The sequence below is a fragment of the Enhydra lutris genome, unplaced genomic scaffold, assembly GCF_002288905.1.
Source record: "Enhydra lutris kenyoni isolate GAN:26980312 unplaced genomic scaffold, ASM228890v2 scaffoldscaffold47, whole genome shotgun sequence".
NCBI classification, from domain to species: Eukaryota; Metazoa; Chordata; class Mammalia; order Carnivora; family Mustelidae; genus Enhydra; species Enhydra lutris.
In genome coordinates this window covers 2,172,033-2,185,143 of record NW_019154131.1, presented here as the reverse complement: position 1 = coordinate 2,185,143, position 13,111 = coordinate 2,172,033, and the positions used below count along the sequence as shown (strand labels likewise).

Below are 13,111 nucleotides of genomic sequence, written 5' to 3'. Positions count from 1 at the left end.
CCGGGCTCTCTGCTCAGCAGGGAGCCTGCTTCCCTTCCTCTCTCTCTGCCTGCCTCTCTGCCTACTTGTGATCTCTCTCTGTCAAATAAATAAATAAAATCTTTAAAAAAAAAAAAAAAGAAAAGAAAATCAAGTGGGACAACTGGGTAGTTCAGTGGTTAAGCATCTGCCTTTGGATGATCCTGGGGTCCTAGGATGGAGTCCCGCATTGGGCTCCTTGCTCAGCAGGGAGCCTGCTCCTCCCTCTGCATGCCACTCCCCCTGCTTGTGCGTGCACGCTCTCTCTCAAGTAATGAAAATATTTGAAAAGAAAAAAGAAAAAGAGGGGTGCCTGGGTGGCTCAGTGGGTTAAAGCCTCTGCCTTCAGCTCGGGTCCTGATCCCGGGGTCCTGGGATCGAGCCCCACATCGGGCTCTCTGCTTGGCAGGGAATCTGCTTCTCTGCCCGCCTCTCTGCCTACTTGTGATCTCTGTCTGTCAAATAAGTAAATAAAATCTTAAAAAAAAAAAAGAAAGAAAGAAAGAAAAAGGGAATCAAGGAAAGACTAAAGACTACTTGAGAATGAAGGGATGCTTAAAAGACCTCAGAACAAGAAAATGTAATTCATCATTCTGGAATGGATACTTTTGCTACAAGAAACATCACTATTACAATAGTGATATATTTAAAAAAAAAATCTAAAGATTGGGTGAAAGTACTTATCGGTGGTAACTTCTTGATTTTGATGGAAATATTGTGGTTTTATAGGAAACTGCCTTTTTGGAAATATCCACTGAAATACTGAGAAGCAATAAAGCATGAAGTTCTTTGTACTATAACTGCAACGTTTCTAAAAGTTTGAGATTGTCCAAAGTAAGGTAAGAAAATTATTTTTAAAATAAAATAAAAAGGAATAAAATTTAAGAAAATATGTAAGATCTGTGTAAAGATATTTTTTAAATGTCCTTTCTAAGGACTTAAAAGAACATTTAAATGGAAAGGCATACCATATTTCTGGGCAGGAAAAGTCAGCATCTGAAAGGTATTTCTCTAAGTAAGTCCAAAAATGAAAGACATTCCTAATAAAACTATCAATAGCTTCCTGGAACTTGACAAATTGATTCTAAAGTTAAATATAATGAGGGAAAATAAACAAGAACAGCCTGAAAAGTCCCAAAAACATGTTATAAAGCTTCAACAATTAAAACACTGAGGTAAAAATAAAAAATAAATAAAAAATAAAACACTGAGGTAATGGTACATAAATAGACCATTATATAGAAACAGAATCAAGCTAAATGACTTTTAATATTGCACTGGTTAAATAAATTATGGTAGGTGCATAAAATGTAATTACTGTGGGATCATTTTAAAAATGAGCTCTACATATATTCGTATTTTTAAAATCACATTCGAGGGAAGCCTGGGTGGCTTCATCGCTAGGCCTTCAGCTCAGGTGGGTCATGATCCTGGGGTCCTGGGATTGAACCCTACACCCAGGCTCCCTGCTCCGTGGGGAGTCTGCTCCTCCCTCTCTCTCTGCCTGCTCCTCTGCCTACTTGTGCACGCGCTATCAAATAAATAAATAAAATCTTTTTTAAAAAATCACATTCAAGTTACAGTATTAAATGAAAAAATATTCAGAACAAGTATAGACACCACGATTTGTATTTAAAAATGTATACATATACAAGCTTTATAGAATATCCTATATAGAATATGTAAAATAACTCTGAAAAGCCCTAAAAGAAACTGTTTAATAGTAGTTAACCAAAATGAAGAAACTGGCTGTCTGATGGCAAAAGTGAGAATATGCAATTTTTACCTATTTATATCTTCTCTTTTTTTAAGATGTACTTATTTATTTGAGAGGGAACATACATTGGGGAGGTGGGGGGAGCCTCAGAGGGGAAGAATCTCAAGCAGTCTCCCCACTAAGTGAGCACAGAGCCAGATGCAGGGCTTGATCTCATGACCCTGAGATCATGACTTAAGCCAAAAGCAAGAGTCCGACACTTAACCCACTGAGTCACCCAAGCACTCCCCCATTTATATCTTCTAAACTGTATACGTTGTTGTATACTTTGCATTGCCCATTTAAAATAATATTTTAATATACATTTATACTATAATGATTTTAATAATTTACCTATCTCAGGTCCAAATTCCTCCTACTAATGCAAGCTTCCCTGAATGTTGAGAGTTTTCAGTAAAGTGTCCAAATATCAAGGTGATAGTTCCTTTTGAAAGTTAAATTAAAAACAAAATGGGTGAGATAAGCAGCCTGGGGGGGGGGGGGGGACTGTACCATCAGACCTCCCCTCAAAGGGACACCTGTGTGCTTTCTAAGTATCTGATGCATTTCCAAAACACAACAGAAGCAACAAGGCTAATGTTGAATAAGAGACAAATACCCTTAGGACTGGTATTTAAACAAATGTCTGAGAAACTAGTTAGAAGATGGAGATAAAGACAGAGCCAAAATAAAGAATTTGACTTCTTTGACCTCATTCAACAGGAGAAAATGTACCTGCAGGAAGAATATTCTGATGAGAAAGGTGAATACTCTCAAGGGTCAGAGAAGCCCCACAGGTAAAAACTAGATTACTCCCCAATGGGGGCACCTGGGTGGCTCAATCATTAAGTGTCTGCCTTTGGCTCTGGTCATGATCCCAGGGTCCTGATATAGAGCCCTGCATCGGGCTCCCTACTCCGTGGGGAGCCTGCTTCTCCCTCCCCCACTCCCCCGGCTTGTGCTCCCTCCCTCACTGTCTTTCTCTCTCTCTGTCAAATAAAGAAATGAAAATACAAAATTAAAAAAAAAAAAAAAAAGATTACTCCTCAACACTACCCATGTCCATCTGCTGGGATCTGCCTGTCACTAAATGATGTGCTTTCCCAAGAAGCAAGACTTCCTAGAAAGAGCCCTGAAGAATGGACAAGCATGCTTTGTATCCAGGTCCTAGTTCTTATGAGTCTAATTATGGAGTGACACTGAGAACATTAGTCCTTTAATGCCTGACATGGTCTAGATCAACTGGGAAAGTTCAGATTTCTGAAATTCCCATGCTAAAAATGAGAAGAGAATTATGAAATCTCCTAAAAGTACTATCACTCACACACACAAACACACACATCCCCCCTCCAAAAGTCCTATCTGTCCAACAAATTGTCCATACTTAGGCATTTCTAATTTCTAAAGTTTCCAATTCCTTCTCTAGAAAATAGTAAATCAATAGTCGGTATAACTATTTTGTATGGCTATCAAATACATTTTCAAATGCATAATTTACTAAGGTTTGAATGCTAAAACACTGAACAATTTCAAATATAGGTTTCGAAAAATTTACTGATGCGTGATGATTATACATTTAAACTATCACTACAGAGGTGCCTGGGTGGTTGTCTTTAAGCCTCTGCTCAGGTCATGATCCCAAGGTCCTGGGATAGAGCCCCTCATTGGGCTTCCTGATTGGCAGGAAGCCTGGTTCTCCCACTCCCACTCCCCATGCTTGTGTTCCCTCTCACTGTCTGTCAGATTAATAAATTTTTAAAAAATCTTTAAAAGGGGGCACCTGGGTGGCTCAGTGGGTTAAGCCTCTGCCTTTGCCTTGGGTCATGATCTCAGGGTTCTAGGATTGAGCCCCACATTGGGCTCTCTGCTCAGCGGGGAGCCTGCTTCCCTCTCTCTCTCTGACTGCTTCTCTGCCTGCCTGTGATCTCTCTCTCTGTCAAATAAATAAATAAAATCTTTAAAAAAAAATTTTTAATCTTAAAAAAAAATAAACTATCACTATATGTTTCCTTCAATTTTGTGTGTTAGGTCCCACTATAATTCAACAAAGTTAACAGAAAGAAGACATCCCTGCATAATCCCTAATTCATCTTTAATTCATGCCACACAACAGGATGTAATAAGGGATATTAGGATTTTCCAAATTATCATGCTATGGGCAACCATCAGTTAAACATTCATTATCAACATGCATAAGTAGGGCATGAAAAGATACAGTTCTATTTCAGCAATAAAGATGAAAAACAAGGTAAGCTTTAATAATGTAGACAGGGAAGAAAAAAAAAACAGACCAGGAGAGGAAACATGGATCACTGTGCAGTGGAAGACTATGAAGATTGTGAAGGTGAAATGCACATCCCACTTTGACAGGGGTCCCCAAAACACAGCCACTAGAAATCTGGGCTCTATCCAGCATTTAATAAAGGTATTATTTTTCCTATTTTCAGTACCTAAATTAATGTACAGGAAATTTGCTTTTCAACTAGTATCCCTAATTATAAATGCAACAATGCTCATTCTAAAAAATCTCTAAGAAGGAAAATAAAAATTACCAGTAATTTCACTATCAAATTAGCATTCTGGTGTATTTTCTCTAACATATGTACATTTATAAAAACATAATGAAACACAACTAGGGTCATGTGATGTATAAAATTTTGTATAATTTTCTTTCATTAAACATAGGTTTGGAATAATTCTAAATTTTAAAATATTCATCCAAGATACAAATATCACATCACAGTGTGCAGTTAAATAGCCCTTATGCTAAATATTTAGGTTATTTCTACTATTTTGTTAGCAAAATAGATAAGAGATCAGTATTTCATTGATGGAGACCAAAGAGCCCCAAGCTTTCCTTGCAGATGTTCTGGTGAAGTGAATAAATGAGAACCACAGCTCTAGTGATCAGCTCTTATCTACTGAACATGACATGACATCCTTACCAAACCAGGCTCCTTAGTTCAGCCCTTCACAAACACTTGTTTGCCTTGATCCCTTTGTTACCGTTTTTGGAATTTTGTTTGGTTTGAAACAAACTGAGAAAATAAAAGTGATTAGAGGCCAGCCTTAAAATCCAGTGACTTACCACACACCTGCAGTGAGCTTTGCCAAATAGGGTAGAAGAGTATTGGCTATCTGTAGCCCAGAGAAACCTAGAAGACAAGATCTAAGGTAGAGTCTGACTTGGATTTTTCTCAACCTGACCTTAAGCAACTCTCCTTTGAGACCAGGCCAGAATTCCTAAGCAGAACTAGCTTTCAGGGATATAATAGGAAAGGTATAGGATAGCTATACGCACTTGGACTTCCAATCAGACAAGAATTAGAAAATAGCAATTGTGTTTCAAAAGGCGGGGGAGGACTTAATGTAAACGAAGCATTTTCCTCATGTGCTGTTCATACTGCAGCCTGCAATCCTACCCAATTTGGTGGATTATATCGATATTTTTATAATATGTGATATGGAACAAGACAGAAAATATCAGAGTACAGCACAGTGTACAAAGCAGTATCCTGGATTTACAGAAGTGAATGAAAATACTTGGGTCCCTGCCCTTGTAGAATTCTTACAGTCTAGAAACTATCAAATAATCACATAAATAAAGAGCAACAGTGTAACTAAACATTCACGCTCAAAACAATCCTTTTCTTGAAATGTTGGGAATCACTGATCTATTGTATTCATTGCTATATGCTTAAGTGTTGTGGGAGGAAACAACTAGGGAATTAAGATAGATTATCATTAGGAAAGCTGATTTAGATTGGAGGAGAGGTGCATGTGACAGGTCAGGATTCTTTAAGCAAGTACATTCAAGCAGAGACTGGAATGATGTACCAAAAAGAAAGTGGGAAGAAAGTCTGACAGAAAACAGCACCTTCAGCAAGGGCCTGTACACTTTAAGAAAAAGAAAAGCCAATGGGCAGAGAGGAAAACTAAAACCATCTAGATAAGGTTTGGAGGTTGCTTCCTTCAGACAGGAAGAGATAATGCAGGAATTTTAAGTCTCCCCAGAGCAATGAGAATGATCCAATTTGCATTTTAAAAGATCGAATGGAGCAGAAATAGGAAGGAGTCTGGAGTGGCTACTGAGATGATGCCAAGCAGAGACTAGAGGACTGATCTAATATATATTTTGGAAGCAGAAATGATAAGGTTTGGCGACAGTCTGGATGTAATGAGGGCTAAGAAACCATGAGATACCTGCGATAACTCACAGGTTCCCCCAAGTGAGCAGTGAAATGGGATGAGATCCATGAGAAACCCAGAGAAGCAGTGCTGAGAGGAAAGATCCCAGTTCACCTAGTTACAGTTAACAAGTAGAGATGTCAAATTAATAACTATTACTGGATGGAGATCTAAAAAAAGAAGTCAGCATCAAAAGGGTTTTATGACACATGATTCTGCTCTGTATTTACCCTCAATAATAAATAACACAAATGCAAAAAAATCTAAAATAAATTTTAAAGATTCTATGGAGCAACAGCTTATAAATACCATAGTAGCTGAAGCCACAGCGTATCTGAAAATGTAGAGCAACAGTGTAACAAAACATTCATACTCAAAATAATCTTCCAGGAAATGGTAGAGAATCACTTGTCTATTGTGTTCATTTGCTGTATGCTCCACATCTAACATAGCACATGACACACAGTAAGTGTTAAAATACTTACTGAAGAAATATACCCACTATTAGGCAGAATAAACTACCCAGCAAAAATAAGTGCAAATAACAAGTAACTGGGCAAGGAAAAGCTCTGTACTATGAAGCATACAAATGTGATAGAACAAAGACAATTCTCAGGGAAAAAGGAAAATGAGTTATTTACACTATCATAGCCTAATAGTATCAAAGCTAGATTCTGTTCCTAAAAATCAGCTTAATTTCAATACCAGAAATTCCATCCCTAGACAACCAATGGTAAAATATGCTCACCATTCCCTATCATCCCTAGATATGAGAAAGAATTAAAATGTAATAAAAGTTTGATATTTAAAGCTATAGTAAAATCTCATCTAGGTTACTAAAACAAGAGATTAGAAGGAATTTTATTAAAATAAAAATGGCAATTACTGATTTTTCTTTATTCTCTTGTTCACAAAAGTCATACCGATACATAGAGAATTCAGAAAATGCACACAGACACAAACGAGAAAAATTACCCATAAGTTCTTCACCCAGAAGTAATTAACCACTTAAAACATTTTGCACAGAACTTTTTCTGTGCATACATGGTGGTGGAGAGTAAACAGTAATCCACGACTAATCATATAATTGTATAAGACTATGAAGGAGATTACAAAATGCTGCTATAGCTAGTGTACAGTATAGAGGGAAGACCAACTTGAAGAAGTAACAACTGAGCTAAGTAAGCTATCTGAAGGATGAGATGGAATTAACCAGAAAAGAAGAGCAGGTCAGGGTAGCAGTCAAGGTAGAGGGAACAAGAATGTGAGCAAGGTACCAGCCCCACCTAGCCAGGCAATGGGGGGGAAAATTTGGCTGGGCAAAGCCTTACTGAGAGAGCTGAAAGGACTTGATTCTCAGGGAAAGAAGGATTGGATTGTTCCAAAGGGCATGGAGGGTGGGGAAATGAGAATCTTTGAGGGTGTGCAATACAATATTTTAAAGATAATAACACAATATTTTAAAATTTATATTTTAGTTTCCACAAAACCTTCTAGATTGATAGCAAGTGAAGAAAAACAGTGACTTTAACTCTTGCACAACTCCCAAAAAATTCATATTAGAAATGGAGGTGGGCAGAGGAATGAGTGTGTATGTGTGTGCATGTGTGTGTATATAAAATATAAAATATATAAAATAAATGTATATTACTTTAAAAGACCAAAAGACCGGCATTAGACACTGAGTTTAATGATAGTATGGAATATACCTGTTTTATCATCTCTAATAAATATATAACAAATTAGTATCAAGGGAATAATCATTTGCTGTATGAAGAAAAACTGGCTAACATAAAGGGATGATCTTAAGAACACCCAGACAAGAAAAAAAATCACTATCCATAGGACAAAGCCCCACACAGAGACTTCTGGCCTCCAGAGAAAAGGACCTGGTGGTGGAGCAGAGTAGGTCCCTCAAAGGGCTGGAGAGAGTATCCCTCAACCCTAACTATCCATTCTTCATCCATCTATTCACTCAAGAAAAAGATTTAACCCAGCAATTCTTACTAGGCATATATCCAAGAGTAAAGAAAATCACACATACATACTAAAACTAGTTTGTGAATGTTCATAGCACATTATTCATAAAAGCCAAAAAGTTGGGGCGCCTGGGTGGCTCAGCGGGTTAAAGCCTCTGCCTTCGGCTCAGGTCATGATCCCAGGGTCCTGGGATCGAGCCCCACATCGGGCTCTCTGCTCGGCGGGGAGCCTGCTTCCCCCTCTCTCTCTCTGCCTGCCTCTCTGCCTACTTGTGATCTCTGTCTGTCAAATAAATAAATAAAATCTTTAAAAAAAAAAAATTTAAAAGCCAAAAAGTACAAACAACTCAAATGCCCATCAACTAATGAATAAACAAAAAGTGATATATCCATAAAATGGAATACAAATCAGCCATAAAAAAGGAATAAAGTACTGATAGATGCTACATGATGAATGAACATTGAAAACATTATGCTAAGTGAAAGACTCTAGTCAAAAAAACCCACTTATTGTATGGTTATACTTAACATGAAATGTCCAAAACAGGTAAATTCATTGAGACAGAAAGCAGATTAGTCACTGGTTGGGGCCAAAGGAGATAGGAGCTGAAGAGAAAGTGACAATAACTGCTAATTGGAACAGGGTTTCTTTGGAGGTGATAAAAAAGTTCTAATATTGATTCTGATGACAGTTGCACAATTCCATGCAATACTAAAACCACTGGATTGTAAACTTTAAATAGGTGGATTATGTGGTATGTGAGTTATATCTTAATAAAATTGTTACTTAAAAAGAAAGAGGATATTTTATTTTAGCACCCCCAGGAATTATGGTAAATTGCTAGAAATATAGCAAAGGAAAAAAAAAAAAAAAGAACCTGTTCTCAAAGCCCTAACATTCTGGGGGGGGGGGGGGGACACCAGTCAAGATACAAAGACAAAACAATGAGAAAAAGAAAGAAAAGAAATCACAGACTACCCAAGTTTAGTTAGGCACCTAACTTAGGCCTGGGTGGTTCTGGTGTCAAAAAGAGAACTCAAAATACCAGATTTTCATCCTTTATTTGAAATTTAAATCTAAGTAACTTTTTTAAAAATAATGTACCTATTCAGCTTATTAAAATCTTCATTCTGGGACGCCTGGGTGGCTCAGTTGGTTGGACAACTGCCTTCGGCTCAGGTCATGATCCTGGAGTCCCGGGATCGAGTCCCGCATCGGACTCCCGGCTCCACGCGGAGTCGGCTTCTCTCTATGACCTTCTCCTCGCTCATGCTCTCTCTCACTCTCTCTCAAATAAATAAATAAAATCTTAAAAAAAAAATCTTCATTCTTATAGAAAAGTTAATAATGGATTTTTTAAAAGCATTTGTGCACCTACAAGGTTTAAAACATATTTTTAATTTTAGACAAGCAACCAATTAAAATCTGTTAATAAAACGAAACAAATCTCCAATTTAAATTGTATTGTACCACCAAGTTCGTGGAGTGTTGTAAAGATTGTATGCAAACTTTTCATAATGCCTTAAATTGGGAGAAAGAGGGCCTAAAAAAACGGAATAGCCGTGTAATACATTCCAAAACAAAGCATAGGGGGGTTGGGAGGAGACCAGCAAGGCAGAATTTGAGTAATGATCATAAAGGAGAACTAAGTGTTTCATGACAAAAATGGACCTTTAAGAATTAAAGCCACTAATTTCCAGCCACAACACTTAGAAATTATATTAGCAACTGTTACCATAGAAACGGTGAAGCCGAATTTCCCAAGATGAAAAATAAAAATTCCAGCACATTCAAGGGAGTGAAATAGGTCAAAACTTGGTCCGAACGTAGGTGGAACTAAGCCTACCATAAACTTAACACCGAGATAGGGTGAACCAACGCCAACTTCTAACCCACATTTCCAAAGCAGGTCTTCATAAACCGCCTTGAGGGTAATTTACCAAGTTTAAAAAAAAAAAAAAGTTTGTCCTCTCTACTCCTGGAGCAGAAACCTTACAAAACCTTCCTGAGCATCGCCCACAACCAAAGCCAGCCCTTGCAGACCTGCACCGGACAGTGTAGGGCAAGGCTGGCTCCGAGTTCACCCGGAAAGCATCTGCATCTAGCCCCGTTGGTTTCATTGGCTCGCCTGGAGGAAAAACCCAAGCTCGAACCCAGAGCTTCAGCCTGCCTGACTCCCCGCTCCACATCCCCACCCTTCGCCACGTCCCGCGCGTGCCTGGTATTCCACGCGGAGCGATCCAACTCATTTATTAAGCTCCCACTGTCTACACCGACCGCATCGTGGTTTCAGGCACTGCAAGAAGAGATGGTCCCTTGCCGAAAAAAACAAAAGAGCAGCAAGGAGACTGCGGACGAACCCGGGGAGGGGCTGCCTGCCTGCGGCGAGATGTTCTGGAGAGGAGCCCCTGCTTTCACCCCCCGGGTCGTGACAGTTCCAGAGAAGAGATGGCACCGAGAGCGAAGCAGGCCGTACCTCCCTGGAGTCCCCCGCGGACCAGGCTGGAAGAGGAATGGAAAGGAGTCGGCATCCCTGGACCACCCGCGCGCTCCTCTGTCCGAAGGAGGGGGACCCAGACTTCGACCCCTGGGAGAACGGCGAGCGCGGGGACCGAACCCCCGAGAGGGCCGGAGCGGACTGTCACTGGCTCCCGCCTCCCTCCGCTGCGACTATGGCCGGCCACTCTCTCCCCAGCATGACATCGGCGGCGGTCGTGGACCCAGCGTCTCCAGCACCGCGTCTCCGCTGCCCCGACCGCCGGCACCCCCAGCGGCTCGGAGCAGAGGGGGGCAGTGCCGAGAAGACCGCCCGAGCCCCTCCCCCCACCATCCCTGTCGCCCGGAGTCCGGAAAAGCGGTTACCTGGCGCGCGGGGTGGACCGGGATACGACCCAGAGGAGGAAGATGAGGAGGAAGAGGGTGGCCTCCGGCCCAGGGAGATTTGGGAAATTTGGAAGACTTGTTCCGCACTGGGTGACAGCTGTTCGCTGCGCACGCGCACCGGACTCCAGACGCCTGATCACTCCGCCGCTCCTCACCCTCCCGTCGAGAGGATGAGAGGCAGCGGCGAAGGCGCGCGCACAGAGCCTGTCGGCTCTCCCTACGCGAGGGCGCGCGCGGTGTCACGTGACCACTGGGGCCCGACACTCAGTAGGTCACGTGAACTTCCAAACAGTTTAAAGATGCCTGGCACGGTCTTGCATTGGGATTAGTCTTCCTCGCTGTTCTTAATGTAGATTTGCTGTGGTGCATCTTGTTCTCTGAGGAGGGGTATACCCACTTTTTCCCAAACGGGAAGACACTAAAGAAGGAAGGAACAGGTGCACAGAACCTTGCCCGGAAGTGCCTACCGGGTTCCCGCAGGGCTGGACCTGAGGGAGTCCACGCGCCACACGTCGTCCTGGGCCGCGACGCGGGCCTATGGCGGCCTCCGGCGCGCGAACGTCAGAGTGGCGTTGCCATGGGTGGGGCTTCGGAATGCTCTGCGGAGCCTGGCTAGGATGTCGGGGTTCGCTGCTGGGCAGTAGTGACAGCGTCTTACTCACCCGGGCTCTTGCGCCTCCCAACAACAATGGGAGATCCCGAGTGTGCCAAGGGGTCCACCGACACCTTTTAACAAGAAACCCCCAAGCAAAAGTCCGTGTTCTTTGACTAGAAGAGCGAAACTGTTCCATACTCCCAAGCACCTAGGTGGAGCCCATCCAGGTGTGCGCTGGAGCTGAGGGGAACCAAGCGTGGCCACATAGGAATCAAGGGGAAGCTCTCAAAAACTAGGGATTGGCAGCAGTTTGGCCTGAACTGTAGTAACAGGAAGTGCAAGTGCCTCCGGATCCCTGAACGTACTTAAATTAGCTTGCTACTTCTTGTTACTACGGTGCTGTAACTCCGCCTTCCAAGGTGTCAGAAGGAACCGCATAGACCTTTTAAGCCTTTGTACTGCCAAAGACAGATGGTTAACACCAGATGTTTTGCAAAGCTCAACAATTTTTAACTTCCTGCAGAGTACCCAGCTGGGTCCCTTGTAGCGTTTCCCCTAACGCCCTCTTAGCCAAGACTAGGCAGATCATTACACTCCTGAGCACCCGTGGACTGTCTAATATGCTGAGGTTCCTATTACAATCCACTGATTTCTCCTTTTTAAAGTATCTCAGCAGGTCCACGTACCACACCCTTGAAGTCTTTTCTCCCTGGGAAGAGCATATCGAGGTCAGATGAAATGTGATTAATTAAGTAAGGCTAGTGTGATTATTGGGCCACCACATTCATTTAGTTACTAAATTAGAAACAAGGTTTATGCTCTATTACCCATATACACGTCTGAACTTACCTAATACATATACTCAACTAGGAATTCTCCAAATGTGTATACTATGAGGATTCCAACCGTCCTTACAAGTCAGTTGGATATGCTAAAACAATAAATATATAACCCAGCATTTATTTAGAGCTTACTATGAGCTTGACACTGTTTTAAGTGCCTCACAAATATTAACTAAATTTATCCTTATAGTAATTCAATGGGGAGTTATTGTTATTATCTCCTTATTTTAGATACTAAAACTGAAATATACAGGTTAAGAAACTTGTCAAATAGCTACTAAAATCCAGGGTACTTAGGAAGCCATATGCTGTATCAGACTGGCAACCTGGTACACCAGAATAAAAAGTCTGGAAATCTGAATTCCAGTCCCTTTACAGTTTGCGGATGTATGATGTTAAACAAATAACATTTGTGAAACACAGTAAATCAAATTTGGGGGCTTTTTTAAACTGAAAAATCAGAGTAAAATACTAGCCTTGCTGACTTCAAGCATATTGAACATCAAGGAAGATAATGTAAAATGCCAAAACACTTCAAAACCTGGAAAGCACTGTTAATTTATTAGAGACAGTTTTGGGAATTGAACTGAAAATCAAATGGATTCATGGCACTGTTGAGTCCCTAAAGTATCAAATATCTGTATATTGTGAATTACAATAATAATTAACATTCTAGGGACGCCTGGGTGGCTCAGTTGGTTGAGCGGCTGCCTTCGGCTCAGGTCGTGATCCCAGCATCCTGGGATCGAGTCCCGCATCGGGCTCCTTGCTTGGCAGGGAGCCTGCTTCTCCCTCTGCCTCTGCCTGCCGCTCTGTCTGCCTGTGCTCGCTCTTGCTTCTCTCTCTATG

The 13,111-nt window shown here is 41.2% G+C and overlaps 1 protein-coding gene across 2 annotated transcripts in view; it reads right to left on the bottom strand.

The window, feature by feature from the left end:
- LOC111156570 (lysine demethylase 4C) overlaps nucleotides 1-11,149 on the bottom strand; it is a 467,853-nt gene extending 456,704 nt beyond the window's left edge. For both annotated transcript variants that reach the window (XM_022517552.1, XM_022517553.1), the window contains exon 1: nucleotides 10,805-11,149. The gene's annotated coding sequence lies outside the window, so the exon portion shown is untranslated. The remainder of the gene's footprint in view (nucleotides 1-10,804) is intronic.
- Between the last annotated feature and the right edge of the window lie 1,962 nt (nucleotides 11,150-13,111).